This window comes from Physella acuta, unplaced genomic scaffold (genome assembly GCF_028476545.2).
Source record: "Physella acuta isolate Inbredline_101_S28 unplaced genomic scaffold, ASM2847654v3 ptg000521l, whole genome shotgun sequence".
NCBI lineage: Eukaryota > Metazoa > Mollusca > Gastropoda > Physidae > Physella > Physella acuta.
The window spans coordinates 238957-245292 of NW_026732040.1; the positions used below are offsets into that span (position 1 = coordinate 238957).

General features: G+C 37.2%; 1 non-coding gene across 1 annotated transcript; it reads right to left on the reverse strand.

Moving 5' to 3' along the window:
* Positions 1–5148: 5148 nt before the first annotated feature.
* On the reverse strand, positions 5149–5230 carry Trnas-uga (transfer RNA serine (anticodon UGA)). Its single transcript has one exon. It is a non-coding gene; the product is annotated as a tRNA-Ser (tRNA).
* Positions 5231–6336: the final 1106 nt, after the last annotated feature.

Below are 6336 nucleotides of genomic sequence, written 5' to 3' on the forward strand. Positions count from 1 at the left end.
TTTGTTTTATGCATACAGGGGAGGTAATGGTTATTGCATCTGCTCCTTGGTAGTATGGGTTGAGGCCAGAATAGATTAAAGAATTAGCAAAGCAGAATACTGAAAGATGGCAGGGGCGGAACTACAGTGCCATTTAGGGGCCCACGGCCGACCCTAATAGTTTTTATTATAGTTTTAAAAAATCTAATTTTTTTGCAAGTTTTGACTTGATGTTTGTTTTGTAAAACGATTACCATAGCTGCGGTTTGATTATCTTTATTCTATAGACGCCATCCCCACGCTCTTGTATATTCTTTACCCTTTCTTTTTAAACCACTGTGAAAGCCAAGTCCTCTTTCTTCTACAATTAAACTTAACAAAGATAAGCAAACGTTCAAACCATTTCCATGACTTATTTCCCTTTTTTAAATAGTCAAATTGGGATGCTCATAAGCTCCTTTTAATAGATTTGTACTAAACAAATTAAAAAGCAATTATTTCTCTTACTAAATATTTTTTCATAAAGTACTTACTAAAGAATGACCTTGTATAAAAAGGAAATGCATTTAAAATTAATAATATAAATACAAAAAACATAAAAATAATCATAACACGAGACACCATTACTTCTACAAAGATTTCAAGTTTTATATTATTTTGGCCAGATAATTATTAAAAGAACCCATAGCAGATAAAATGAAACTGATTTTCTCAAAACACACTAATGCACTTACACTTACACACATGACGTATTGTAGTAATTTGTTTTAATTGAAAAAAAAAACATTTTTTTCAAAATTCTAACAGGTCAGCAATGAGTATCCAATGCTCTGTTCGTATTTTCTGTTTGTATATATATATATATATATATATATATATATATATATATATATATATATATATATATATATATATATATATATATATATATATATATATGTGGGGGAGGGGCCTAAAAAAACTTTGCGGGGTGGCCATTTTTTTCTAGTTCCGCCACTGAAAGATGGACCTAAAAATATTAGTCCTTTATATTTAGAAAATAAAAAACTAGATTGGTGGCTACACACTGAACTCAAGTAACTGGTTATAAAACATACCGCTATGGTTTCCGATTCAAGAGAAAATATTGTAGGTAATTTTATAAAACAATTTGATCGTTTATTTTATATGAAAGGTGTTTTTTTTTTAATAGTAATCGACATATGAATAATTATGAGCTAAGAGTATCAGGTAGACAGAATCGGATAGTTGAATCGTGTTTTGAGTAATCGTGAGTTCAGTAATCGTGTTTTGTAAATATCGAGTAGTCAAGTAGATCGTTGAAAAAACATTGTCGAGATTATTGTTTGCAGTTCGGGAAAAGAAGGAAGGGTACATATAGGTAACATAGTGTTGTCACTAGGGCAGTGGACTTCACATAAAATACTCGCCTAACTAAATTAAACCTTTAGATGTGTAAAATATGGGAGGCATTTCATTAACGAAAATAATACATTTAAATGAAAACGAAATGAAATATAATATGTAAATATCTTTTATTTTGTTTAAGCAGTGTAATTTTGAATAATAATTATTTCAGTTAAAAAGATAAAAAAATTATAAGAGCCGTAATAGTAAATATAATATTCTTTTAGTTAGTCCGTATATACGCATGCAACTTTTTTTTTCTTTTGTGTGTTGTGATGTCTGCTTCAACTATTCCGTAGATTTATATGTTACCTGTGCCTGTGACAGATACAATTAGAGTGGTTTTAACCTGGGTATGTAAGGAAATTGGAGATAAACGACAGCAATGTCTGGCGGTTCTTTTACATTACAGACTACATATCACATAATACTTTTTGCAAGTGTTTGAATATCTTTTACGACTTTTACATTATAGGCTACATATCACATAATGATTTTTGCAAGTGATTAAATGTCTCTGGAAATAAAGGTATATTTTATTTATTTTATTTTTGTTCACGTTAAATATATGTGTTGTATTTTTACTGTACAAGCTGAATATGTATGTTGTATATATGAACGACAGCGACCCATTAGGTTCAGTATAATAATGGTATCTTAATGACCCATTATACCTTGGCGCCCAACTAAACCTATTGTTTAAATAAACTACACTAACTATAATTTTAATTTGGTTTTGTCCCTTAAAGCAAGGGATCCAGAAATAACAAATATGTTACTGACAGAGAGAGTATGGTAAAGCTTTCTTTTTAACAATACTAATAAAACGATTATTATAATAAAGTTAATGTTTCTAATCTCTAAGTGAAAATAAGATGTAATTTGCATTTTAAATACATTTAGTGTTAGTAGACATGTTTGATTATTTAGCAACTGTATAGTTATTTTTTGAAAGTCTCTAATAACTTTAGTGTATTTTAGTTTTCTGATTTTAGATTTGTATTTATTTTATATATTTAATTTGATTATTTCCCTTGCAATTAAACTTGTTTTTTCTAACAACAGGAAAGTGATAATAAATTCGGTACTAGCCCACGCCTTTCTTTAACTAAACTAATAATAGTATGTCCAGTTACAATTAGACTTTTTTTCCGGAGTGGGGGCGAACACTGTTAAACGTATTTACTTTTTATACACATTCTGTTTCGTTCGGTAGCGGTAGATGCTCTTCGGCCCGGGGATAGGGGGGGGGGGGGGGAAGATCCTCCCCAAAATATGCCTTAAAGGAGCTACGTGTGTATCGCCTTTGACAATTCAACGAATATGAGGCTAACGGTGATGTGTTAGTTGTTACGTTGAGAGTTTGACATTAGAAGTTATAGAAATGTGAAAAGACTTTGGTATGATTATCATGATAAAAAATAAACCTGGAGTGATCTTCCCAAAACTTTCTCGAATATTCTTATATAACACTACGTGGGATATAGACATGATTTGTAATTACCTAAACTTATTAAAATAGAATAGAATCTCGTAGAAAAAAGAATTGCGCACCAAGCGAACGCCAAACAAAATGTGCATAAAAGTGCGGAATATTATTAGTAGGCCTATTTTATAAATTTACATGCGTTTTTGATAAATCGAAACTAGCGTAAATTACTTCTTCCGGTCAACGGAAAATACTCAAAATTTGACAGAAGGCAGATAATTACATCTTTTACTTACATGTGAAATTTCATTTATCAATCTGAAATAGTAACAAGTTATAGGCAAGTCACGTGATGTTTGGTGTCGCTATCGTATCACAAGGATGACCATCTCTTACACCCCCATTGAGGAAGTGTTACATTTGTGTCATACTCTTGTTTTTAATTGTAATTGTTTGTAAACAGCAACTACCGTTCATTTATTATTTACATTTTTTTTTGCAATCAAAATTTACTTTACCTAAAAATAATATGTACTTTTTAAAGCCATTCTTGCAGAATGAGAAACAAGTGAATATAACATAGAGGCAGGTACAGATTTGAATTTGGTGCAAACATATTTAAAATTTCTAAAGCAGTTTGTTATATATCACTGTTATGCTAGACCGAACAAAAGGGTATGACGAACTGACGCTGTAAATTACGCGTGTGAGGCGCGCGCGCACACACACACACAAGCATGCACGCTTCGACAATTAAGCATTGGTTGTCGTTGTTTACGACTATTAATACCAGGCCCCCACAAACTTAATTAAACACATTCTTTTCTATTTAAAATACAATCTGGACAAAATTTCACTTTTAATTAAACATTTGATTAACATTATATGCAAATTAGACCATTGCACCGGAAAAGACGACGCAATTTTTGTTTTCGTGACGTTCTGATCGTGTCTCGACTGTGTAAGACAGCTTGAGTAAACGGCCAATAACTCCCCGCGTTAAGAAGGCAATTAAGATAACTTTTCATTTTGCGATCAGCATCATCAAGGGCCATAACCGGGTCTTAGCAGCCGGCGGGCAATAACAGCGCGTGACCGCTGCACGAACCGGCCGGTGGTTACCCAATTAATGAACGCATATTGCATTAACTGACCTCCCGGGCGTTCGGTCGAGGTTTGGGGTTTATGCCGCGGCGTAAGGGGACTTAAGCCGAGCGTTCGCTCGCTTATTCATATTTGATGGATGGTCTCCCTTTACTTGCGAAAGAGTGAAAAAAAAAGAATGGGGATGGGGGCGGTTGGGGTATAGAGACGAGGGCGCTAGCCTGGGTTGTCACGTGACAGATGAAGATGGAGTCGAGACGTCATCATCAGTCATCGTGTGTTACAATTCTGCTCTCCCCTTCTTTTATGGTTGATTCTCTCCCTTGCCGGTAGGATTTTTTTTTTCTTTCTCTCTTGCGGATATGACTTTTGGCCAGGCGAATGACTGCAAAACTAGCCTTGATTTTTTTAAAGTCAATTGGCTCAAGTCACATTGTAGGATCTTAAATAATGTATCCTGAAAAACAAATACAATTCTAATATAACGAGAAAAATGGCCCCTTGAGGAAGGATACAACGGGCGCTAGGCTGATAGTGCTGTCTCTTTTCTCTAAACTAAAACCACCAGACCCCACCCCCCCAAAAAAACATGTCTACCGTCCCATTCAACGAAATATAATTATATACTGTTTCCAGTGTCCGCCCCCTCCCCGAAAATTCTACCCCCGCCCCCGAAAATTTCAAGTACCCCCACCCCTTTCCGGGGAGGAAAAAGTCTGAAAGAAACACTGGTGTCGCGCTTAGCCAATACCCGAAGAATTGCATTAAAGAAATTGCGAGAAAACCACTTTTTAGATTAGACACATTAATTAGGCGGTAATTTTATCATAGAGTATCGATGAGGAAATTTCTTTTGAGTTGGGGAGGGGGGGGGGGGGGGGGGGCTCAGACGTTCTTACGCGGGGGTGGGGCTTCGCCCCTACCCAAAGAATTGTATGAAAGAAACTCTTCACGCAAACTACTTAGATTAGACAAAATTTCCTTTTTATTCAATGTTTACGCGAGAATCAATGACGTCATATTACTGTGTGCACTCTCCGGCTTGAGATTATTTTCTACTCTATGCTAAATGTGACGACGTCATACATCGTTTTTCGAATTACTATGCATGTTTTTAATTTGCTTGTGTTTTCTCCACAGCGTTCTTGTCAGATAGATAGACAGACAGCGAAACTATTATTATTAATTGTTAGTAATAAAACTTGACGTTTTAATTTATAAAAAAAATTCGTCGTCGGCAGGATTCGAACCTACGCGGGAAGATCCCAATGGATTTCAAGTCCATCGCCTTAACCACTCGGCCACGACGACTTATAAACTCTCCTCATAAATTTCTTTAAGTATCAGAAAATAACGGCTACAGCTGAGGTAAATCCCTTACACCTATTGATGTAACCGCCATTGATTAAACCCTTTTGCTTATACTTTTCTCGGGATCGATACTGCTTATGCGTCAGTATCGATACTACCGGATGTGACACGTTTATGTAGGCCTGTTAGTTGTGTAGATAAAGTATCGTCCAGAACTTAATTGATCGATGCGGTTTTACTCATGTAAACCCTGGGACAACTAACTTACCAACCAGAAAGATTCTCTCAACTTCTATATCCCCATGACGTTTCAAATAACCACGATTCTTAGAATACGAAAATTGTTTTTTTGTATCATAATTATTTAGAAAATATGACGCAAGTATAATCTTATTCCCTTCGTAGAGCACGTCTCTTTAATGACCTTGACATACATGGGGAGAGTGTGGTCAGCTCAATGCCCTGCAGAGGCGTAGCGAGCTTCCCGGCACCCGGGGACAAACTTTCAATTTGGCGCCCCCCCCCCCCATATTTATGTTTATAATGCAAAACTTCAGCTAAAATGAGCTTTTAAATTTTTTTAACCCATTTTGGCGCCCCCTAGGGTCGGCGCCCGTGGACATATGTACCCCCCCCCCCCCCCCCTCGCTACGCCTCTGATGCCCTGCAGTCTTTGTTTGCCTAAAGTGAACCAGGTACGATGGTGGGTGGGCTTATGGATGGCCTACAGACTCAAGTCCTAGATCTGACCTCGTGAGCTCTACCATCCGACCTCGTGAGCTCTACCATCCGACCTCGTGAGCTCTACCATCTGACCTCGTGAGCTCTACCATCTGACCTCGTGAGCTCTACCATCCGACCTCGTGAGCTCTACCATCTGACCTCGTGAGCTCTACCATCCGACCTCGTGAGCTCTACCATCCGACCCCGTGAGCTCTACCATCCGACCTCGTGAGCTCTACCATCCGACCTCGTGAGCTCTACCATCTGACCTCGTGAGCTCTACCATCCGACCTCGTGAGCTCTACCATCCGACCCCGTGAGCTCTACCATCTGACCTCGTGAGCTCTACCATCCGACCTCGTGAGCTCTACCATCCGACCCCG